Genomic DNA, 25828 nt, shown 5'->3' with positions numbered 1-25828 from the left:
AGTGGCCAAAAACAGCATGAAACTAGAAGATTGGGAAAACTTTAAAGGTCAACAGAAAGCCACAAAAAGAGCTATAAAGAAAAGTAAGATAGAACATGAGAAAAAACTAGCAAGAATATAAAGACAGATAGCAAACGTTTCTATAAATATTTAAAACGAAAAAGAGTGGCTAAAGTAAACGTTGGTCCTTTAGAGGATGAGAAGGGGAATTTAGTTATGGGATATGATGAAATGGCCGAGGCACTGAACAGGTATTTTGTATCGGTCTTCACAGTGGAGGACATTAATAACATGCCAGTAATTGACAAAGAGACGAACGTAGGTGAGGACCTGGAAACAATCATTATTACGGAAGAGGTAGTGTTGGGCAAGCTAATGGAGCTAAGGATTGATAAGTCTCCTGGCCCTGATGGAATGCATCCCAGGGTACTAAAAGAGATGGCGGGAGAAATAGCAGGTGCACTGGCGGTAATTTTCCAAAATTCGCTGGACTCTGGGGTAGTCCCAGCAGATTGGAAAACACCAAATGTGACGCCACTGTTTAAAAAGGGAGGTAGACAAAAGATGGGGAATTATAGACCAATTAGCTTAACCTCTGTAGTGGGGAAGATGCTTGAGTCTGTTATCAAGGAAGAAATAGCAGGGCATCTCGATAGAAATTGTCCTGTTGGGCAGACGCAGCATGGGTTCATGAAGGGCAGGTCATGCTTGACAAATCTTTTGGAATTCTATGATGACATTACGAGCAAGGTGGACAATGGGGACCCAGTGGATGTGGTATACCTAGATTTCCAAAACGCCTTCGACAAGGTGCCGCACAAGAGGCTGCTGCATAAGATAAGGATGCATTGCGTTAGGGGTAAAGTATTAGCATGGATAGAGGATTGGTTGACTAACAGGCAGCAGAGAGTGGGGATAAATGAGTGCTATTCTGGCTGGCAATCAGTCACTCTTGGTGTGCCTCAGAGATCGGTGTTGGGACCGCAATTATTTACAATTTATATAGATGATTTGGAGTTGTGGACCACGTGTAGGGTGTCAAAGTTTGCAGATGACACTAAGATGTGTGGCAGAGCAAAATGTGCAGATGACTGTGAAACTTTGCGGAGGAACATAGATACATTGAGTGAGTGGACAAAGGTCTGGCAGATGGAATACAATGTTAATAAATGTGAAGTCATTCATTTCGGTAGGAGTAACAGTAAAAAGGATTATTACTTGAATGGTAAAAAGTTGCAGCATGCTGCTATGCAGAGGGACCTGGGTGTCCTTGTGCATGAATCGCAGAAGGTTGGTCTGCAGGTACAGCAAGTAATTAGGAAGGCAAATGGAATTTTGTCCTTCATTGCTAAAGGGATTGAGTTTAAAAGCAGAGAGGTTATGTTGCAGCTGTATAAGGTACTACTGGTGAGGCCGCACCTGGAGTACTGTGTGTAGTTTTGGTCTCCTTACTTGGGAAAGGATGTACTGGCACTGGAGAGGGTGCAGAGGAGGTTCACTAGGTTGATTCCGGAGTTGAGGGGGTTGGCTTATGAGGAGAGACTGAGTAGATTGGGATTATATTCATTGGAGTTCAGAAGAATGAGGGGGGATCTTATAGAAACATATAAAATTATGAAGGGATTAGATAAGACACAAGTAGAGAGGATGTTTCCACTGGCAGGTGAGGCGAGGACAAGAGGGCATAGCCTCAAGATTAGAGGGAGCAGATTTAGGACTGAATTAAGAAGGAACTTCTTCACCCAGAGGGTTGTTAATCTATGGAATTCCTTGCCCAGTGAAGTAGTTGACACTTCTTCAGTAAACGTTTTTAAAGCTAAGGTAGATATCTTTTTGAACAATAAAGGAATTAAGGGATACGGTGGGAGCGCGGGTAAGTGGATCTGAGCCCACGAAAAGATCAGCCATGATCTTACTGAATGGCGGAGCAGGCTCGAGGGGCCGGACGGCCTACTCCTGCTCCTAGTTCTTATGATCTTATGTTGCTGCAACTGTACAAGGCATTGGTGAGACTGCACCTGGAGTATTGCGTACAGTTTTGGTCCCCTTACTTGAGGAGGGATGTAGTTGCATTGGAGGCAGTTCAGAGGAGATTCACTAGATTGATTCCAGAGATGGGGGGGTTTGTTTTATGAAGAGAGATTGAGCAGTTTAGGCCTTTACTCTCTAGAGTTTAGAAGAATGAGAAGGGGTATATAATTGAGGTATATAAGATGATTAAGGGGATTGACAAAGTAGATGTGGAGAGGATGTTTCCACTGGTGGGACAATCTAGAATGAGAGGTCATAGTCTTAGGTTAAGTGGTAGCAGATTTAAAACAGAGATGAGGAGAAATTACTTCTCTCAAAGGGTTGTGAGTCTGTGGAATTCACTACTCCAGAGTGCAGTGGATGCTGGGACATTGAGTAAATTTAAGGAAGAGATGGACAGATTTTAATTACTAAAGGGTTGAAGTGTTATGGAGAATGGGCAGGAATGTGGAGTTAAGGTCGAGTGAGATCAGCCATGATTCTATTGAAGGGCGGAGCAGGCTCAAGGGGCTGAATTGCCTACCCTTGCTCCTAGTTCTTATGTTCTTAGATATCTCTCTACCAGTCCTAGAGATTATCCAAGTTACTCTCAAATCCTCCCATGGGTCTACATATCAGACTGTGTTCCATGTTGTAGACTCAAGCAAGGGAAATCTGCTGATGGCCCACAGTGCCTCATGGATGCTCAGTTTTGAGCTGCTAGATCAGTTCTGAGTCTATCCCATTTAGCCTGGTGGTAGTGCCACACAACATAATGGAGAGTGTCCTCAGTGCGAAGACAGGACTTCTCCGCAAGGACTGTGCCATAGTCAGTTCTACCAATACTGTCATGGACAGAGGCATCTGCAACAGGTAGATTGGTGAGGATGAGGTAAAGTAGGTTTTTCCCTCTTGTTGGTCTCTCACCACCTGCCACAGACCCAGTCTGCCAGGTATGTCCTTCAGGACTCAGCCAGCTCAGTCAGTAGTGGTGCTACTGAGCCCCTCTTGGTGATGGACAATAAAATTTCCAACCCAGAGTACATTCTGTGTCCTTACTACTCTCAGTACTTCTTCCAAGTGGTGTTCAATATGGAGGAGTGCTGATTCATCAGCTGAGGGAGGACAAAATTTCCTTGGATGTGTTTGACCTGATGCCATGAGACTTTATGGGGTCTTGAATCAATGTTGAGGACTCCCAGGACCACTCCCTCCTGACTGTACACCACTGTGCCACAACCTCAGTGACAGAACATACCCAGGGATGGTGATGGAGGAGTCTGCCATTGGTTGTATTGTGTGATTCTGTGAGTATGACTATCTCATCCTGTTGCTTGGCTAGTCTGCGGGACAGCTGCACCCATTTTGGTCCAAGTGCTGAGATGTTAGTAAAGAGGGCTTCGCAGGGTCAACTGGGCAGGGTGTGCCTTTTTCATTTCTGGTACATGGGTCAATGGTGAGTTTTCCATCCCATTTTATTCTTATGTAACTTTTCTGCAGAGGTTCAATACACCTGAGTGGCTTGCTAAGCCATTTCAGAGCCACACTGCTGTGTGTCTGGAGTCACATGTAGGCAAGACCGGACAAGGACAGCATGTATCCTCCCCTGAAGGCCACTCGTGAACCAGATGGGTTTTTACAACAATCTGATAGTTTCATGATCATTAGTAATGACAGATTTTTAAAAATTAATTAACTGAATTTAAATTCCCCCAACTGCTGCGGTGGGATTTGAACTCCCATCTCCAGAGCATTAGTCCAGGCCTCTGGATTGCTAGTCCACTAACATTACCACTCCGCTACAGTTCCCGACTATTTCACAGAAGAGCAGTGGGTTCTTCTTGCTGGCCTGACCAATATTTCTCCCTCAACTAACATCAGTAGAAACAGATTATTTGGCCATTTTCACATTGCTGTGTGTGGGAGCTTGCTGTGCACAAATTAGCCGCCACATTCCCTACATTCCAAAAGTGACAATGCTTCAAAAAGTACTTCATCGGTTTTAAGGCACTCTTCTATATCCTGAGGTCATGAAAGGCGCTATATCAATGCAAGGCACTGTTTCCCTGAGCCGGCTCTTGAAGATTCTGCAATGGTTAGCATTTAAGCATTCACTTGCCTTAAAGAATGCACAGTGTGTAAATGAAGGAATGCTATTACCAAGCTGCCAACTGCATTACACATTGTTTATTCTGAAGTGCTGATATTTTATTTTAGAATTCACGGTGTGATCGTAGACTGGAGGTAGGATTCTTCCCTTTCCTGGCTCTTTGAATTCTTCAAGGAAAATACCTCGCTTTTAGTCTTGGTGCCAGCAGACATGTGGGAGCACAGCTTATCTAAAGTTTGTCAGGAAATTTATAATTCTGCAAAAATAAGAACATTTACACAATCTAAGTGGTATCTAGAGATTGGATTTGGGTTTCCAAGTTTGTAAACAACCACCATTTCTTACGTAACACTTCTGGGGTGATTTGAGCTGCAGGTTACAAATTTAGTATTTGTAACTTGAATCCACACATGTTCTGGCAGTGCGACCAATAGGAGGTTTATATTCCGCGCAGATTCAGCAACAGTCCTCAAAATGAGTTGCTTGCAATGAAGTTTTGAAAACAACTTCACGCACATGCAGCTTTTAATAATCTGGATGGGATCTTCTGGGATATCAGGAGAAAGTGCACACTTTAGTTTGGAAGCTACCCCAGAGCCTGTAAAGTTAGGCAGCGACGTGAGCAATCTTACAGTGAGAGCCACCCAATTCCTTCACTTCCAGGGAAGTGTTTTGGTGTTTGTTCATAAGATCGTAAGAACTAGGAGCAGGAGTAGGCCGTCCGGCCCCTCGAGCCTGCTCCGCCATTCAATAAGATCATGGCTGATCTTTTCGTGGACTCAGATCCACTTACCCGCGCTCCCACTGTATCCCTTAATTCCTTTATTGTTCAAAAAGATATCTACCTTAGCTTTAAAGACGTTTACTGAAGAAGCGTCAAGTACTTCGCTGGGCAAGGAATTCCATAGATTAACAACCCTCTGGGTGAAGAAGTTCCTTCTTAATTCAGTCCTAAATCTGCTCCCTCTAATCTTGAGGCTATGCCCTCTTGTCCTAGCTTCACCTGCCAGTGGAAACATCCTCTCTACTTGTATCTTATCTATTCCCATCATGATTTTATATGTTTCTATAAGATCCCCCCTCATTCTTCTGAACTCCAATGAATATAATCCCAATCTACTCAGTCTCTCCTCATAAGCCAACCCCCTCAACTCCGGAATCAACCTAGTGAACCTCCTCTGCACCCTCTCCAGTGCCAGTATATCCTTGTTACTATACAGCAACAACAACAACATCAACTCATAATTATATAGTGCCTTTAATATAGTAAAGTGTCCCAAGGAGCTTCACGGGGGAATTATAAAACAAAATATGATACTGAGCCACATCAGGAGATATTAGGTCAGATGACCAAAAGCTTGGTCAAAGAAGGAAGTTTTAAAGAGTGTCTTAAAGGAAGAAAGCAAGGTGGAGAGGCAGAGAGGTGTAGGGAGGGAATTCCAGAGCTAGGGGCCGAGGCAGCTGAAGGTGCGGCCACCAATGGTGGAGCGATTAAAATCAGGGATGCTCAAGAAGCCGGAATTAGAGGAACGCAGATATCTTGGAGGGTTGTGAGGCTGGAGGAAATGGCAGAGATGGGGAGGGGTGAGGCCATGGAGGGATTTGAAAACAAAGAGGAACATTTTGAAATCAAGATGTTGCTTGACTGGGAGCCAATGTGGTTCAGTGAGCACAGGAGTGATAGGTGAACAGGACTTGGTGAGAGTTAAGACACAGACAGCAGTGTTTTGGACGACCTCAAGTTTACAGAGGGTAGAATGTGGGAGACCAGCCAGGAGTGCATTGGAATAGTCAAGTCTAGAGGTAATGATGGCATGAATGAGGGTTTCAGCAGCGGATAAACTGCGGCAGGGGCAGAGTCGGGTGATGTTACGGAGATGGAAATAGATAGTCAGTGATTCCGCGAATATGAGGTTGGAAGCTCATCTTAGGATCAAATGTGACACCAAAATTGCAAACAGACTGGCTTAATCTCAGATTGTTGCCAGGGAGAGGGATGGAGTCACTCGCTGAGGAGCAGAGTTTGGAGCGGGGACTGAAAATGATGGCTTCAGTCTTCCCAATATTGGAGGAAATTTCAGATGAGTAATGGATGTCGGATAAGTAGTCTGATAATTTAGCAACAGTGGTAGAGTTGAGAGAGGTGGTGGTAGAGTTGGGTGTCGTTCACGAACACATGGAAGCTAAGGCTTGGCATTTGGATGATGTCCCTGAGGGGTTGACATAGATTGCTCAGACTACAAAGCTGGCTATATGTTTAAGTGTTTGATGAAAACCTGGAGTCATAATTGTATGAAAGGAAAAATAGTATCCTGGTGTCAAAACACCTCAGTGATCAGTAAAGTGGAAACACGGTAAGTCAGAGAGAAAAACTAATTATGTACAACTGCTTTTTTGTTTCTCCCCTGTAGTTAAATTTGAAACTAGAGGGATGAAATATCCTGTTTTAGTGTTGCTAATTTTTTGTTAAGGTTCATGGAGTCAGAGGGGCCAAAGTATTTGTTCAGTGAAGATGTGATATTACTGGGCATTTTTAATGAATGCTTCTTAAATATTGTATCATCTGTACTTGGTGTCAGCCTTGGCTTGGTGGTAGCATTCTCACCTCTGGGTCAGGATGTCATAGTTTAAAGTCTTGCACCAAAGACCTGAGCACAATATCGAGGCTGAGGGAGGGTTGCACTCTCGGGTGCCGTCTTGCGGATGAAGTGTTGAACTGTGGTCCCGCCCATCCTCTTAGGTGGATGCAAAAGATGTCACTGCTTAAAGCAGAACAAGGCAGTTCTCCTGGCCAATATTTACCCTTCAAAATCACCCAAGAAGCATTTTATCTGGTATTTAACTCATTGCAATTTGTGGGATCGTATTGTGTCCAAATTGCTTGCAGTGTTGCCCTATATTACAAAAGAGACGACTGTTCAAAAGTCATTAATAGGCTTTAATTAAAGTTCTTTGGGACATCCTGGTATGGTGAAAGGTGCAACACAATTTCTATATTATTTCTTTTCTTTCCACGTTATTCAATTTGTTAGTGACGTGGTTGATCACTAATGGCGCCTTCATTTATTATATATTATTGATGGTTATCCATTTGGATTCTTTTGGTTTTCTCTGTGTAGTCTGGTTGCATTGTAACCTCTACATCTCGATACATCTAGCACTGATGTCACTAAGATTTTACTGTACAAACTCATTTGAGAAGCGTTGTACGCAAACTGAGCAGGTGAAATACATTAATCTTTTAATCTTAGCTTAATTCTTCCAAGACATTTTCTAATAAAAAATTCACTGTAGTGTCAGTACTGTATATACTACAAATAGCAAAACAATTATGTTGAAACTGGATATTTCACATTTTATGGGACAGGAGCTTTGAATAATCTGGGCAGATATTATGAAAGTCAGACACCAGCTTGGTGGTGGCATTGACATTGTTGCAGTCATATGCATTACTTGAGTTTAGCTATGTCATCGCACCAACCCTCCCCTCCAACTTCCTTGCCGCAAATTTGCACCTCCAGCAAGCTCTCCACAGGAGTGGAGATAACCTGCCTGTTGGACAGGAAATTATTCAGCCTGCATCGCCTCCAAAAAAAATGGTCGCTCCAACTTCAGTCATTGAGATTCAGTACGTGGATGACGCTTGTGTATGTGCTCACTCGGAGACTGATCTTCAAGCCTTTGTTGATGCCTTCACTGAAGCATATGAGAAGATGTGCCTTGCTTTAAGCAACCAGAAGACTAAGGTCCTCTTCCAATCCACTCCCGCAGCACAACATCATCCTCCGTCGATCAGGATCCATGACGAGACCCTGGAAAACATGGACCATTTTCCATATCTTGGGAGTCTCCTCCCAATGAAGGCAGACACAGATGGCAGAATCCACCATCGCCTTCAATATGCCAGCTCTGCCTTCGGCTGACTAAGGAAGAGAATATTTGAGGACCAGGACATAAACCCGGGACTAAGGTCATGGTGTTCCGGGGAGCAATGATCCCTGCACTCCTATATGCTTCGGACACTTGGACAATCTACATCAGGGACCTCAAGGCACTAGAGAAATATCACCAACGCTGTCTCCATACAATCCTTCACATTCGTTGGCAGGATAGACGGTTTAATGTCAACAACATCTCCCAAGCCAACATTCCCAGCATCGAGGTGCAAATCACCCAAACCCAGCTTCACCAGGTGAGCTACATCACTCGCATGCCTGACACTGGCTCCCGAAGCAACTGCTCTACTGAGTTTCACTGGAAGACACCGGAAGTGCTTTAGGGACGTTCTCAAAGCATCCCTGACGAAATCCAAGATACTCATTGATTCATGGGAGTTCTCTGTTCCTCAACCACACGAAGTGGAAAAGGTGCATTTGGGAAGGTACTGAGCACCTGGTGAGATTTCACCAGGAGCACGCGGAGGCCAGATCCAGGCAGTGGAAGTAGCGCACAGTCCCCCAAGTAACTCGCCCATCCAACTCTTCAAACACCACCTGCCCCACATGTGGTAGAGTCTGCTGTTCGTGCATCGGACTCATTAGCCATGTTAGAACACACTGAACCGGAGTGGAAGCAAGTCATCCCCGGTGCCTAGGGACTGTCTAAGAACAGGGAAGAAGAAGATAGTTACATCTTTAAGGCCTTCACAGTTATAATTCTAATTAAATGGACCAACTCCATTGTCTGTGTGGTTTAAATCAACCAGATATAAATATTGAGCAATACATATTTATGACAGAAGCAGGTGAGAGAATCAGAGTTTGACATTGGTTTTTAATTCTTGACAATCTTTGTGTTTTCTTTTTAAAATATAATGGTCTGACACTGAATCAGTTTACATTGAACTTTATCAAACTTCTTTGAGCTTACAGTGTTTTTATCATTCGGTGCTGAATGGTGTTTCTGCTATTAGCAGTATTTGCCATTTTGAGCATCTTTGTCGGCATGAAGTTACCAAAATAATAGAATTGAAATTCAGGGCAATGCAAAGCAAAATATTTCAACGCAACAGCGATATGCTGGACAAGCCACACCCCCAGCCAAGCTGTTCCAGTACAGCTATAACACTGGCATCTACCCGGCAATGTAGAAAATTGCCCAAGTATGTTCTGTGCACATAAAGCAGGACAAATCCAACCCGACCAATTACTGCCCTATCAGTCTACTCCTGATCATCAGCAAAGTGATGGAAGGTGTTGTCAACAGTGCTATCAAGTGGCACTTGCTCAGCAATAACCTTCTCACTGATGCTCAGTTTGGGTTCTGCCAGGGCCACTCAGCTCCTGACCTCATTACAGCCTTGGTTCAAACATGGACAAAAGAGCTGAACTCCAGAGGTGAGGTGAAAGTGACTGCCCTTGACATCAAGGCAGCATTTGACCGAGTATGGCATCAAGGAGCCCGAGCAAAACTGGAGTCAATGGGAATCAGGGAAAATTCTCCGCTGGTTGGAGTCTTACCTAGCAGAAAGGAAGACGGTTGTCATCTTAGTCCCAGGACATCACTGCAGGTGTTCCTGAGGGTAGTGTCCTAGGCCCAACCATCACCCCCCTTCCCCCCACCCCACCCCCCATCATTAGGTCAGAAGTGGGGATGTTTGCTGGTGATTGCACAATGTTCAACACCATTTGCGACTCTTCAGATACTGAAGCAGCCTGTGTCCATATGCAGCAAGACCTGGACAACATCCAGGCTTGGGCTAAGTGGCAAGTAACATTCAGGCCACACAAGTGCCAGGCAATGACCATCTCAAACAAGAGAGAATCTAACCGTCTCCCCTTGACATTCAATGGTATTGCCATCGCTGAATCCCACTATCAACATATTGGGAGTCACCATTGACCAGAAGCTGAACTGGACCAGCCGCATAAATGCTATGACTACAAGAGCAGGTCACAGACTGGTAATTCTGTGGCACGTAACTCACCACCTGACTCCCCAGTGCCTGTCCACCATCTACAAGGCACAAATCAGGAGTGTGATAGAATATTCTCCACTTGCCTGGATGAATGCAGCTCCAATAACACTCCAGATGCTCAACACCATCTAGGACAAAGCAGCCCGCTTGATTTGTCACCCCATCCACAACCTTCAACATTCACTCCATCCACCACCGACGCACAGTGGCAGCAGTATGTACCATCTACAAGATACACTGCAGCAATGCACCAAGGCTCCTTCGACAGCACCTTCCAAACTGCGACCTCTACCACCTAGAAGGACAAGGGTAGCAGATGCATGTGAACATCACCACCTGCAAGTTCTCCTCCAAGCCACACATGATCCTGATTTGGAAATATATCGCCGTTCCTTCACTGACACTGGGTCAAAATCCAGGAATTCCCTTCTTAACCGCACTGTGGGTGTACCTACCCCAAGGACTGCAGCAGTTCAAGAAGGCAGCTCACCACCACCTTCTCAAGGGCAATTAGGCCTAGCCAGCAAAGTCTGCATCCCATGAATGAATTAAAAAAGGATTGATTTCTGTTGAGTTAACCAACCAAGTCTTTGTGCAGTGTGTGAAATTAACGTTAAAGTACTCAGGTGAAATTGCTGGCTTGGTGCTTCTGATGGTAATCCTCACCTGCGGGCAGCACAGATCAGAATTTGAGACACATGGGAGGAGCCCCCGAAAAAGGAGGCAGGGATTGCAATGCTTGATTAACCCATGCCTGTTGTTTGACATGTAGGCAGCACACTCCAACTTTGTGCTGCATGTTCATTAGAATGATTTCTGCATGCAGCCACCACTAACTGCACTGTTCACTGGCTTCACGCACCAGCAGGGCCTCAAAATTGTAACTTCCCAGCACTTCTTCAAGCTCCATTTAAAGGGGTGGTGGATTGTGGCAGCAGCAGGTGCTGGTAGCCGTACAGGAAATTAGTCGAGCCCAGGGAAGAATGGCACCACAAGATTTTCAGGTGGTGCACTTGGGAGTCTTGGTGGAGGAGGTCGAAAGGAGCAGGGATGTTCTGTATCGGCACGGGGCCAGGAGGCACTTCAGACACACAGTGGGAGCAGATAACCATGGAGGTCAGTGTCTGGAGTTTGCCCCGAGGATCTGGATGTGGTGCCGCAAGACGTTCAATGACTTCACATGAGTAGTCAAGGTCAGAGGATGCACCTTCAAATGTCACATCCCACCACTCGCCTCAGCCACTGCTCAGTTCATCACACAGCTGGCATTCACTGACCAACTATTTCCATTAATCAGGACGTGCTCCACCGCACCCTCACACACTTAGCATTGCTGCAATACTCACATCCACATCTCACAGTTTGCATACACTGCCAGCTATTCTACCATGGCAGGCACATCACCCAAACACATTACATGACACTCACAAATAGAGTCATAGAGAGATACAGCACTGAAACAGGCCCTTCGGCCCACCGAGTCTGTGCCGACTATCAACCACCCATTTACACTAATCCTACATTAATCTCATTTCCCTCTCACATCCCCACCTTCCCTCAATTCTCCTACCATCTACCGACACTAGGGGCAATTTACAATGGCCAATCTACCTATCAACCCGCAAGTCTTTGGCAATGTGGGAGGAAACCGGAGCACCCGGAGGAAACCCACGCAGTTCACATGGAGAACTTGCAAACTCCGCACAGGCAGTACCCAGAACTGGACCCGGGTCGCTGGAGCTGTGGGGCTGCGGTGCTAACCACTGTGCCGCCCCTCTTGGAGGACAAGGTGGTGAACAAAAGGAGGCAGCAGGAACTAGCCGGTGGGGGACAAGCATAAATACACATCTTCACCCACATAGAGGAGACGGTACTGGCCATTAGGGCGGCACAGTGGCGCAGTGGTTAGCACCGCAGCCTCACAGCTCCAGCGACCCGGGTTCGATTCCGGGTACTGCCTGTGTGGAGTTTGCAAGTTCTCCCTGTGTCTGCGTGGGTTTTCTCCGGGTGCTCCGGTTTCCTCCCACAAGCCAAAAGACTTGCAGGTTGATAGGTAAATTGGCCATTATAAATTGTCACTAGTATAGGTAGGTGGTAGGGAAATATAGGGACAGGTGGGGATGTTTGGTAGGAATATGGGATTAGTGTAGGATTAGTATGAATGGGTGGTTGATGTTCGGCACAGACTCGGTGGGCCGAAGGGCCTGTTTCAGTGCTGTATCTCTAATCTAATCTAATTATTGGAACGGCCGTTGCTGAGGCAGTGGCCAGTGGCAGGGCTGAAACCATTGAAGATGACGGTATCCTCATACTTAATCCTCCTTCTCCTTCGAGGCATTGGGGGGGGTGCAACGAACCTCCAAACTACTCATCTATCTGACCTTTCAAGCACCACCTGCCCATCATATGGCAGAGTCTGCAGATTACACATTGGGTTCTGAAATGGCTGATAAGTCCATCGAGCTGGAGTGGAAGCAATTCATCCTCGATCCTCAGGGACTGCCTAAGAAGAAGAGAAGAGGAGACCCTTGTGCCTTTTGCCTTTCAGAAGTGCAACCTGGCCAGGCAGTGCAGGGACAGCAAGAATACAGTGATGATGAAGACACACCGTCTTTCACTCTCACACTCACAGCGAACAGCTCAAATACTGACACTGTGCAATTTAGAGGATAGCATAGAGGCGGACCATGCATGTGCTGAAACATCAGGCATGAGTGACCTGCAGCCAGGGCAAGGGGGCAAGGATAACATAGGGGTCAGCTTGCCAGAGGTCAAAGTCGCATATGAGTTGTGCTGCAGATGAGGACTCTGATGGGGTATGCACAATGAAATGCTTGGTGCATTGGGAAGCATTGGAAAGGCTGCATTCAATGCCAAGAAGCATGGAGAAATCCAGCAACAATTTGGCACAGGGCTTTGCACAGAGCTTGGTGCCCATCCTTTCCAACGTGGAAGTGGTGGCCAGCTCCATGAGAACACTTGTAGACCCAACCATGATGCAGTGTCCAATGGCTGATGTCTCAGCATCCATTGCAACAGAAGCAGAAACCATGCAACGTCTGACTGCTGCCATGCAAGCTCAGATTGTAGCCATCATGGCTGCCGATACTAGTGTTCAAAAGGACTACTTAATTCAAAGATTACTCAGATTACTGAGGTACTGCCCCGGGGGAGTGACAGTGGTTCCGTGGAGTCCAAACCTGCAGTCCTTTCTCAGGATGACTGCATTCATGCTCCCATCCCTGCACTCTACTTCTTTTCCTCCTCCCTCTTCCAGAAGCTTGTCTTGCTCTGCATGACCTCTGTTCATTCTCCCAGTCATGCTGCATTCTAAGGGGAATGTCTACTACTGCATCTGTGTCTGAGAGCAACTCGGTTGTGCAGAAGTCTTGAAGTCAGCAAAAAAGGCCTTCAGCACTTGCCACACATTCCCCTGTAGACTTTTGCAACTTGAAGCAACTATGGAAAGCACAATATACTTGTATAATTTTACCAACAGCCATAAGAAATCAGCCAGCAACTAACCTGGAAGTTGTTGGTGATCCTTTAAATAGCACAATGAGGGTCCTTCTGGTTACTTCACATGTGTCCAGCCATGTGAAGTTAAGAGAGAGCATTAGCTGGAGTGTTGAGTTCCAAAATGGCAGTGCTGGCATCAAATCAGTGTTGGATGCTGATTGACGTCATAATTTGCCTGCTCGGGATACTTCCAGTGGACGTCAGCTGTGTGCGTGCTTGTGCCTTCACCAGTATGACGTCTGGTGCAATTCTCAGCACAAGTCCACACTGAACACCATTTTTGACCCCAAACGGCACTCGTAGTGTCCAAATTCATGCTTAGGGTTTTCTGACTATTAATAGGGATGGACCACTATCCTGTATAGGTTTAGTGCATCATTCCATTTTTTGTGCTATGTAAAGAAGGATCTGACTTACTATTGCCAAATGTTCTGGCGACGCTTTCACTGACCTGGTTTCACCTCAAATCTTCTTCCTGTGCTTTATTTTGCAGTTTGTAATTCTGATTTTTGCTGTTCTTTCCTCCTGACAACATTTATTGTCATTGAGCCTCATTTCACATTTCTCAACTTATCTTCTTAATCCATCAAGACCCGTCTTCATCAAATCAACGTGCTCTTGTTTTCAACCCTTAGACCACCTCCACCTTAGTGTCACGGCCAATCTGGCCCTTTTTGTCTCAATCCCCACGACCACATACAATGCCAACAGCAAATATCCAGTGCCAGTGTGGAGGCAAGTCCAGAAAGAGGGGTGGTGAGGCAACAGAGGAGTATGTTCTCCTCTATCCGTATTTGACACCTAGCCGCATAAGGAGATTTTAGGACAGGTGACCAAAACCTTAACCAAAGAGGTAGGTTTTAAGGACTGTCTTAAAGGAGGAGAGAGAGGTCGAGATGTTTAAGGAGGGAATTCCAGAACTTCGGGCCCGGTCAGCTGAAAACACAGTTGCCAATGGCAGAGCAATTAAAATTGGAGATGCGCTTTAGGCCAGAATTGGAGGAGTGCAGAAATCTTGGAGGGTTGTCGGGCTGGAGGAGGTTGCAGAGGCAGGGACAGGTGAGGCCAGGGAAGGATTTAAAGCAAAAAGGATGACAATTTTAAAACTGAGGCATTGTCAGATTGGGAGCAAATGTAGGTCAGTGAGTGCAGGGGTGGAGATGATTACATCACCCCTCAAGCTTATAAACCCATGGGAATACAAAGCAGGTTTATACAACCTGTCCTCATAATTTAACCCTTTAAGCCGAGGAATAATTCTGGTGAAGCTGTGCTGCTCTCCAAGGCCATTTTATCCTTCTTGAGGGTCAGTGCCCAGAACAGCACTCCAGATGGGTTCTGACCAACTGTTCTATCACTTCTTTCCTTTTGCAGTCCAAACCTCTTGAGTTAAAGGCCAATATTCCATCAGCCTTTTTGATTACTTTTTGCACCTTTTAGTGATTTGTATACATGGAGACCCAAATCCCTTTGTTCCTCCCCAGCCCTGAGGGGGGAATTTTATGCTCTCCCCCCGTGGCGGGTTTGGAGGCGAGGGAAGCATAAAATCGGGTGGGATAGTGGCAGGTCGGGGGTGGGGAGTGATTCCCACCACCATCCAACCTCGGCCAAAATTTAGTCCGTGGTGGGAAGGCCTGTGAACAGCCTAGCCTCCCTGTGGCCAGTTGAGGCCCTTAACTGGGCAATTAATCCCCAATTAAACTATGTGGGCTGCTTACTGAGGTGGTGGGGGGAGGCCTGCTGAGAGCCACCCCCCTGTCCTTGCTGATGACCTCCCTTCATCCCCCCCCCCCCCCGCGACCCCCACTCTGCGAGACCCCTCCCACTCCACCCTACCTGTAGCCTGAGGCCAGTGCTGCTCCTGGGCTTCCGGTAGGTGCTCTTCTGGCAGCAGCCACCACCTCCACCTCTGATTGGCCAGCAGCTCTCCAGGCGGGATGTCCAGCAACAGGGTCCTTGATCCTGTGGAAGGCCCACCACTGTCCACTTAAGTGCCTGATTGTCATCAGATTCGGTGGGCCTTCTGGAGAAGAGGCGATATGGGGCTCTCGGCGTCGCTTTTTCCAGACATTGAGACCCCTGTCGCAACCATAGCATCCCGGCCTTAGTCTCTAACAGTTCCTTATGGTGAAGGTGCTATACAAATGCAGGTTGTTGTACGTGAAACAAGTTAATATTATTAGAGTTAGACACATGGGACTGCATTGATCTGTCGAAGTGACATTGGAATGCGTATGTGAACCAAAGTGTGTGTCGACCCAAATAAGGGAGAAAGGAGTCAAGCTCAATGGATTTTTCCAGCTCTAAATGAACAGCTAAAACCTATTAATTTTTATACTCTAGCAAAAATGAAATTCTCATTCATCAAATTATCCCCATTAAGCGAACCCACCAGGATTGATTTAAGTAGATCGGCAATCAATGGTACTTGGGGAAATCGTTCCCCTATTAAGTGACTGTTCCTATTAATCTTGCCCCACTTAACTGCCATCAACTGTATTTGGGGCACAAAAACGCAAAAACAAGCCAATTCTCGGAACTCACTACTTGATCGTTGAAAGTGGAGGAGACTTTCAGCCCTACTATTAGTCACCTTAATAAGTACCAGCACCTGATAGGCACTAAAGATAGTGTCGGAGCAATAAATTATCCTGCTCAACACCAGCTTCTTGGACACTTTATTATTCAGCAGTTTTATTTTATCATACTGGCAATAAATTCAATCACAAACATATTTATTGTGCAAGTGTTTATTTCCTTTAGAGCTGAGAATGCAAAATGAAAGGTTGGGAGCTGACACGTACAAGGGGGAAAGTTCTGAAGATAGGGTTGGATGAAGAAGGGTGGGAGAAAGCTCATGTGGAGCATAAGCACTAGCATAGACCAGTGGGGTCGAATGGCCTATTTCTGTGCTGTAAATCTATATAAGCCTATGGAGTGATTCTTAATTGCATATGATTCGGGGACATGTTTGTGGACTGTTTTCGTATGGAAGGAAGGCCTCCTTTGAGGCTCATCTCTCTGGAAATATTTTAATACTGGTCTAGGTTTTGGACGTTTTGCTTTGCATTGTGAATGCCGTGGTGTTAACCGCAGGAAGGCGAATGTGTGAGAACGGAGCACACGGACAGAAAATTCATGATTGAAAAAGATTTGATGAGAAATTCTTATCTGCTGGCTCTACAGCCCTGAACAATTAGCATGTAGAAAGGAAAGAAAGTCTTGCATTTATATAGCGCCTTTCACAACCCCAGAAGGCCCCAAAGCGCTTTACAGCCAATTATGTACTTTTGAAGTGTAGGGGAGAGGTTTAACCTCTTAGAACAGGCAGATTGAGGTAGATGGGAGGTTAAAGTGCTAAACACCTGAATCCTGCCCCCAGCTCGTGCATTTCTGGTTTGAACAGAGGTGGGTCGATGGGCGGGTGACCAACCCACTCCAAGGAGGCAGGTTGGCACTTTAAATATCGTTATTCCCCATTAGAAATTTAACTGTGCACAGCTGGGTTTTCCGAGCCTTGGGGAATCCAGTAGCTAAACCCAGATCCAGGAGGTGAGTTCCTCTTCACTTTATCGTGGAGTCCGGCGTTCCTGCCTGGACAACCACCGACGATTGGGGACTTCCCCCTTTCATTCCAATCTCCCTCCAACCTCTAAGAGGCCTCTGACCTCGTGCTGAGGCATCCGAATTCCTCCCCCCACCCAGGCCTCCGAAACTCAGCAGACCTCCAATCCCCCTCTGTCAGACGCCAGGATCTGACCCCCACAGACTGCGGAACCTCGGGATCTTCCCCCACTTCGGGATCGCCCCCATCCTGGGATTGCTGCCTCCTTCCCCCCCCCCCACACCTCTGTGTTTGATCACCCCCCCCCCCCCCCCACCCCCCAGCCCTGCACCCTCCCCCGGGGGACAAAGCTACCTACTCCTGCGACCTCCACTGAACTACATCCTGCCTGACAAGGAAGCCACGTGTTGTCAATCAGGCTGGCTTCTGGGTGGGGTACTATTTTGTACAGACACACACACACACACACACTCTCACACGCAGAAACACACGCTTTAAAACTCCCGGCCGGTCCATTAAGTGAAAATTCAGCCCAAAGTCACTGTTATAGGAAACGCAGCAGCCAATTTTTACACAGCAAGATTCCATAAACAGCAAAGAGATCTTGACCAGGCAATCTTTTGTTTAACTGATATAGGTTGAGAGATAAATATTGGCCAGGACACCAGGGAAAACCTGCCTGTTCTACTTCAGAATAGTGCCCTGGGGCTGTTTTGCATCCACCTAAGAAGATAGATGGGGCCTCGATTTAACATCTCATCTGACAGTGCACCTCCAACAGTGCAGCATTCCCTCAATACTGCACTGGAGTGCCACCTTAGATTATGTGCATAAAACTGAATATATGGGTCTCTTATAAGTGGGATTTAAAAACAAGTATTGGGTGATATGCAAAATATAATTGGAAACAGCATTACAAAGCTTCCTACAAATATTAGGTTGAGTTGTAGGCAACCCCTTGACATTTGTTGCAGTTTGTGAGTGAAATGATGGAAACATGATTTACAATACTTTACAGTACTTCTGTTTTTAACATTGACAAAGAGTTTTAGTCTAATGTAAAATACCTCACGTACTCAATCTTCGAGCACAAATGACTCCAGAAAATATTTCGCTTTCTCTGGGCCTGGCAAGTGGGTGAAGATTGGAGCCCATGTATCATAATGCTGAGAAATTGTCCAACATCACCATAATAATGTGATCCAAATGACGGGAGTTAGTTTAATTACCATATTAATGTTTTATTACTGCATTATTAAAGTCTCACACCAAAGACTTGAGCACAAAGCATAGGATGACACTCCAATGCAGTACTGAGGGAGCGCTGCACTGTCGGAGGTGCCGTCTTTCGGATGAGACGTTAAACCGAGACCCTGCCTGTCCTCTCGAGTGGACAGACAAGATCCCTCTGCATTATTTCGTAGAAGAGCGGGGGAGTTCTCCCTGATGAACTGGCCAATATTGATCCAAATGGTTGAGCCATTGAACCGAGGCTCCCTTCTGACACATGTGCCTAAAGAGGCTGGCAGCAGGGCCCTGGCAAACTGGCCTCTAGAGGGCAGCAGTCACGGCTCCAGAGGCTGTTCGCCAATGCTTGTGTGCGGCTGAATTTGGCCTAGTAGCCCCAGCCATTCCATCTGAATGTGGAGGTGGGAGGAGCAGGAACACTCCTCCTGACCCCACATTAAAGGAACCATTCCCCAAGGCAGTTTTCCAAATGGGTCTCACCTATAAAGGGTTAAAATAATAGTTTTGATCTGATAGTCCTGTTGTTGATTTAACAGTTTAATTCTCTTTGCAGAAGCTCATCTTGTGGCTGCTGAAACGGAATAATATTCTTGGATTAACAGCCTAAACACTGCCACCTAAAGACCACATCAGCTTTCGGTAAGCTATTTTATTTACGACATTGCACTTTCTCTTGGTGTGGAGAGCACAATTCCTCTCTGATTTCATTATTGATTTTAACTACTTTTTCCCTTTTGAGTTTAGCTCCATTATGAAGTCAGTAGTTTTTCTTTGCTGCATTATATTCCATTTTAATTCTTCCTTATCTCAACAATATGAAAAGATTCAATTAAATTTAATGCATTTTGGAAGTAGATACAGTCTACAAATAATTCAGTTCTGTTTTGGAGTAAGAAAACTGAATTATCCAATAATTTTAAGTATGCATTGTAATACCATAGAAAAGTGGAAATTTAGCACTAAAACTTAACTGCCGGAAAAATTGAATAATCAACTTTAATTAAGAGTTGACTATTCTGTAAAATAAAATATGTGAGGTTTCCACTTGATTTGTGTTGGTTCCTTCAACATTATTCCCCAAAAATTGGCGTAAATGCCGCAAATGATTGCGGAATATTAGATGCTGTCGTCGTCCACAAAACTGGCCTGCGCTCAGAGGGGAGCAAGATGAGTCACAGCAGATACTTCTTATATGCTCCAGGCTGACGCCAATGGAGCATAAAATTGGATGTTCAACCCGAGCCCACAGTGGCCTCCACGGGCATCTGATCACACTTCAGATGTCACACTCAAGTGTATTCTTTGTGAGCAACATCATGGGATATCTGTTAGTAGATGCACGTTTGTATTTGAATGGAGAAAAGTAAATGTAAAATTGTTTAATACAGCTGCATGAATCATGCTGTATAATTGCTGTGTGCATATCACTTTTTTTTCAAAAGCATGAGATCACTGAACAGCAAAAATGATACTTATAAATCCAGCAGTTTCAATTGGAATTTGAGTTTTCTGAGTTTAATATAATATATTCAACACTTGGCATTGATGAAGTATGTGTACAAAACTGCCTTGGTGAATAGATGAATAGTTCTGTTGCCCCTGACACATATTCTTAGTTTCTATCTAAGTTGTGTCAGTCACATCCTGCACAAGCAACTTAGCTGAGAGAAAGTTAATGTTGTTCAGTGTGATTTCAGCATTAGGTTAAGTAAACTGGCTTGTTAAAAGTCTGAACTCCGCGCTTTCACCCCAACTCACATGTGACTGAACTAACTGGAACATCGTGTTTTGTTAGTTTTTGACTAGTTTTCATCTGTGACGTGCTTGAGGAAAGTAATTTGATATTGAGTTAGATTTTCGCATTGCCATTTACTGCTAGACGAAATACAACAACATAGAAAATCATAGCAGAATCATACAAAAATGGAAACCAAGCTAAGAGATTAGGAGTGATCAAAGCATGGTCAAAGTGATAGATTTTAAGAAGGCCTTACAGGAGGAAATGCAGGCGGAACATTTACGAGAATGGTACCAGGGCTGATAAACTTCAGTTACGTGGAGAGGTGAGAGAAACCTGGCTTGTTCTTCTTAGAGAAGAGATGGTGAAGGTGAGATTTGACAGAGGTGTTCAAAATCTTAAATGGTTTTGATATAGTAAATAAGGAGAAACTGTTTGCAATGGCAGAAGGTTTGGTAACCAGAGGACACAAATTTAAAATGTATGGAAAAAGGACCAGAGATGACACGAGGAAAACAAAATGATGCTGCGAGTTGTTCTGATCTGGATTGCAGTGCCCGAAAGGGTAGTGGAAACAGATCCCATAATAACATTCAAAAGGGAATTGGATGAAGAGGGATGTAGGGCTGGAGGAGGATATAGTCATGGGGGATGGCGTGGGGGGTGGGAGGTTGATTGGTGGGAGTGAGGCCTTGGGATTTAAAGAGATTTTTAAATTTGAGGCGTTACGGACTGGGAGCCAGTGTAGTCAGTGAGCTGTACCGGACTTGAATGTAATAGGATACGGGCAGCAAAGGATTGGCCAAGCTGAAGTTGATGGAGGTTGGAGGATAGGTAGGCTGGCAAGGAGAGTATTCATATAATTGAGTCTGTAGATATCAAAGGCATTACCAGGGCCATTTGAGGGGGAGGATTTTATGCTCTCCCTTGTGTTTGGAGGTGGGGAGAGCATTTACTCGGGAGTGATGGTGGTGGGAGGGGGGCCACCCCCACCTTCACCCCAACTAAATCTGTGACGGGAAGGCCCAAGGATGGCCTTCCTGCTCCACCAACAATTGAGGTCCTTAATTGGGCAATTGATGCCCAATTGTCTTAGCCGGTATTATCCCAGCGTCAGGCATGCCTGTCGCCACAGGGGGAACATGACAAGCAAATCCGTGCAGGTTGCTTGCCAGTTCCCGGGGTGGGGGGGGGGTGCTCGGGTCTCCCTCGCTCAAAGGCACTTAGTGCCTGATCAAGGGACCCAGCATCGGGAAGGAGAAGGCCCATGGGGAACCACCTGTCCCGCACGCTGCCGGACCCTTACAACCCCTACTCCCTCCCCTGCAACCCTCACTACGTGAAACCACTCCCACCATGACTCACCAGTGGCCTGTGTCCCAGGACAATCCTTGGCCTAGGGTGGGTCCATTACCAGCAGCAGCCGCCACTTCGTCATCTTCCAGGAAAGTAGCTGCCAGCCTCTGATTGGCTAGCAGCTCTCAGAGGATGGGATTTCCATCTCTGGGATCCTTAATCCCGGGGAGGTCTCACCATTCTCCACCTAGGTGCCTGATTGGCATGGAGTGCACTGGGCCTTCCCACAAAGAGGCAATGTGGGGCTCTTGCAGCTCTTTAGCTTGTGGCCAAGAACCCTGTCACCTATATACAATCCCCCCCATTGTGTCTACCATTGGATAGGTAAGAGTTGGAATCAAGTGAGGGCAGTGTCACTGAGCTGAATAATGGCAGCACAGTGTTGGATGAGGATGGTGCGATAGATTGTGTCGGCACCTACAAAGAGGTAGAGAAAGATGAAGAGGGATAGTGCACCATGGTCTCAGTCATGGAGAATTTCAATTTAGATTTTGATTAGCCCTATTCCAGTGCTGTGGTGGAACTGAAACTCTATCACAGAGATTCAAACATTCAGTTTCAGGAAAAATGGGCACACGTTTGGGAGGTGTGTTCATTTTATGTTCAAGGATTTTGCTGAGGAAAGGGAGATTGGACATGTTAGAGATGCCAATGATTTGCAAGGTCAGAGGGGTTGAGGGTGAATTTATTGAGGAAGGGTTTTTGGAGACGGTAGTGGAGAGGGAGTGAATGCAGGAGCTGTTTGAGGAGCGGATGGAGGCTTTCGAGTGGAGGGTGTAGGAGGTGTGGAGAGTCAGTCGGGAGCCAGTGGATGTTGATCTAAAGGTCCAGCAGGGGTCAGCAGGGGTGAGCAATGGCCTCGGTGTTAGTCATGCAAACCAGTGGCTCCAGTAACCAGCAGTGATCAAGAAGCATTATAAGTTTGACCCTTGGGTTTCAAGCAGTGGAGACCAAGGGACGGTGATAGGTCAGTCCTATCAGATGAGTGCAGATGAGAGAGCTGGACCGAGGAACAGCTTCCAGGGTGGTGGGGTGAGGGCGAGGAGCACAAGAGAACAGGAGCAGCAGTGGGAGTGTGAGGAGTCTGCACTTCCACTTATACTGAGGTGTCTACATTTGGGTTTGACAGGCATGGCTGAATTAAGGTGGAACCGAAACTTAATCACCCAGCTGATTCGTCTCCCTTAGTTTACACATTAATGAATATTGATTCAAAATTCCCAGCTAATTAGGAGACTGTACAATTTATGTGACATTTCATTGTGTCTGTATAAACACTTAATTGTTTTAGCATGGATGGAATAATCAATTACAAAAATTAGTTGGCACAACCTTAATTTGCATAACGCAGTCTGAGTGCTGCAGAGCGGAAAGTGTAATTCGATCCAGTTTGTCTCAGCTATGCGCAGTTTGATACACAGGGAATAAGGTGTTGGGAAGCTGATCAATTTTTAGCCTTAAAACACCAATGGTACTTCACAGTTTCAAGGACACAGTCACGCAGAAGGACGTAATTATGCCGAGCCAGAAAGGACCCACTGATGTGAATGATGCAGAATTCACTAACGTCCAGTTGAACAGATGATTCATGCCAGTTTGTAGAATAAAGATATGGACACATAGAAATCTTTGTCAAACTGTCGGTCAATCCAATACTTCTTGCAAGTGATTCCATTGGTAAAGAAAGACTTGCATTTATATAGCACCTTCCATGACCTCATGATGTCTCAAAGTGCTTTACAGCCAGTGAAGCATTTCAATATTTGGTCACCATTAAAATTCACAGCAAATTCTCACAAACAGCAATGTGACAATGACCAGATAATTGTTTTTTTGGTGACGTTGGTTGAGGGGTAAACATTGGCCAGGGTACCAGAGATGACTCCCCTGCTCTTTTTGAGTAGTACTATGGGATCTGTTATGTTTACCTGAGACGTCAGAAAGGTCTCAGATTAGTGTCTCATCTGAAAGGCAGCACCTCTGACAGTGTAGCACTCCCTCAGCCTAGATTTTGTGCTGAAGTGCTTGGCATGGGACTTGAACCCCATAACCTTCTGACTCAGTGGTGAGGGCACAACCAATTGAGCCACAGCTGACCCATTGAGAAAATGTAAAGCAGAGGTCAGAGTGCTTAAGTAACAAGGCTAGTGGGACAAATTTAATTTAGTCAGTTGGCTGTCTGACATCACTGTACTTTAGAATTTACAAAGAATGCTGCTGAGGAATCCACAAAAGGTAAAATTACTGTTTACCCAACATTCTCCCTGCTCCAACCTGTTGTTGCTAAGGGATCCCCAGTGTGTCCAGAGGTATGGCTGGATTTTAACCAAGTAAAACCAATGTCAAGCACCGGCAATCTTCTTGCTGTTTGTCCAGCATTAGCCACTTTACCCGTTAGGTTGTTGTACTATGGGATTATCTGGAGCCACTTGTGAAGAACTCCCCTCCTCCCATGACAGGTTCCATTGGCTCGTCACTTACCCAATAGTTTCTGGCACCTACAGACTCTCTTTGTTGAGCTATCAAATTACTGTGTGTGTCATGGAGGTATAGTTTGTCTTCCCTTGCCATTTCCATTGCCATTCTTCCATTTCCATTGTATTATTTTGAAGCCAACTGAACCTCAAAAAGACTTTGTTTGCCTGCCACCTCACTGAAGGAACATATGAAGTTTCAAAATTGATGGACGGGAAAAGACCAGCTGGTCCATCAAGCCTGCCCCACACGATGATGGCCAGAGCATCATGACTAGACACTTCGTATCTCCCAACAGCCATGTAATCTCTTCAGAATGCAAAAAGTACAGAGGGAAAACCCAAGGCCAAGAAGGGATAAAGCACTCTGGAAAATTCCCTTCTGTTCCCCTCAGGCGATCAAGATCAGTTCAGGAGATCTGAAGATGGTAAAGATGGTGACTAGTTGGCCATTCAGCAACTTGAGGTAATGCTGGAAAACTAGATAACCAGTAATAAAAATCACTGCAGAATTTTGCATCAAATTGAATGCGGTAACCTCTGGAACAATAATTAGAGTGGAGATAATGTGAGAGGATGTTGTGTGACGTGGCTCTGTTGGAACTTCATCACAAGGATTTAGACAGGGGAAACTCGGGCTTGTTGCAAGCAAGAAATTTTCAGATACGCTGAGCAATCACTGCCATTGTGTGTGCTTCAGTCAGCTGAGATAGATCAGGGCCCTCTCTACACCACAGAATGTGAAGACAGGCAGACAATGCCTTGCACAGTTCAGGATCGAAGAGTAGAGGTGATTTGTTGCTGGTGCAAAATTTGGCAAGAATTTCAAGTAGCCCAGCAAATGAGAGGCACGTTGAACTGAAGCTGATTGAAGGGAAAGGGAACAGGACAGCCGTATCTCGGGTTCAGCGTGACTGACCCCAGCATATAAGACTGAGGAAGTGAGAATCCTGATGTGTTCACCAGCCTTTGTGGGAGTGAGGTTTAATGTTCTGCAACGTTAGCTCCGCCAAAAGTTCAGAGAGTCTAGCCAATGAGTAGCTGAGTCAAACAGGCTAGGAAGGCTTTGGCAATATAAAAGCAAAATACTGCAGATGCTGGAAATCTGAAATAAAAACAGAAAGTGCTGGAAATACTCAGCAGGTCTGCCAGCATCTGTGGAGAGAGAAGCAGAGTTAACGTTTCGGGTCTGTGACCTTTCATCAGAACTGAAGGAAGGCTTCAGGCCGGATCCTCAAACTGTACTGAGGAGCTTAATATTCCTAGGATAGTGAGGAGCAGTAGGCAAGCTTCCTAGAGCTAATGGTTGTTCATTGAGTCCCTGCTCATCTACATGTGCAGATACTGAGTGATGACAGCATTGGACTTGGCTGTGACACCCAACAGAGCCAAATAGCTTGTAGACAATCATGGTGAATGTTGGCATATGAATAAGAGAATGTTGATTGGTCCTTGTAGGACCATGGCTCAGCAAAGGAGACAGGACTTTCAAGAAAGAAGTGAGGACTAAATCTGTGTAGAAAATAAGCAGGAAAATCTTATTCAAAGCCATGTGGGATGAGTTAGAGGGAAGGCAGGGGCTACTGGATGGTGAACTAAAAACAATGATGGTAAGAGCAGTCAACACTGTCAGAATTTGACTGCAAGCCACACAGTTTGTCTTGAAAATGATGCCCTCAGCTTTGAACGGGACCTAAAAGAACTCTTTAAAATTATGGAGAGCAATGAGCCAAGTGGACGCGTCTGTATCACATATGGGACCAGAGGACTGGATAGAGCTTTTCAGGTTGGACAGAGTTGATGAAGCATTTTTTGGTGATTGGTAGAAGGATTAGAGGGGACATGAGGAAAATGTTTCACCCAGAGGTTGGTGGGTGTCTGGAATTCACTG

At 45.6% G+C, this 25828-nt stretch overlaps 1 protein-coding gene across 10 annotated transcripts in view; it reads left to right on the top strand.

Moving 5' to 3' along the window:
- Window positions 1–25828, top strand: part of shank2b (SH3 and multiple ankyrin repeat domains 2b) — a 1108014-nt gene that overhangs the window by 161158 nt on the left and 921028 nt on the right. For all 10 annotated transcript variants that reach the window (XM_068046566.1, XM_068046567.1, XM_068046565.1 and 7 more), the window contains one exon: window positions 18923–19008. The gene's annotated coding sequence lies outside the window, so the exon portion shown is untranslated. The remainder of the gene's footprint in view (window positions 1–18922; window positions 19009–25828) is intronic.

Source organism: Heterodontus francisci, chromosome 14 (genome assembly GCF_036365525.1).
Source record: "Heterodontus francisci isolate sHetFra1 chromosome 14, sHetFra1.hap1, whole genome shotgun sequence".
Classification (NCBI taxonomy): Eukaryota; Metazoa; Chordata; class Chondrichthyes; order Heterodontiformes; family Heterodontidae; genus Heterodontus; species Heterodontus francisci.
Note: the sequence above shows the minus strand (reverse complement) of the source record. Positions and strands in the feature narration are given on the sequence as shown.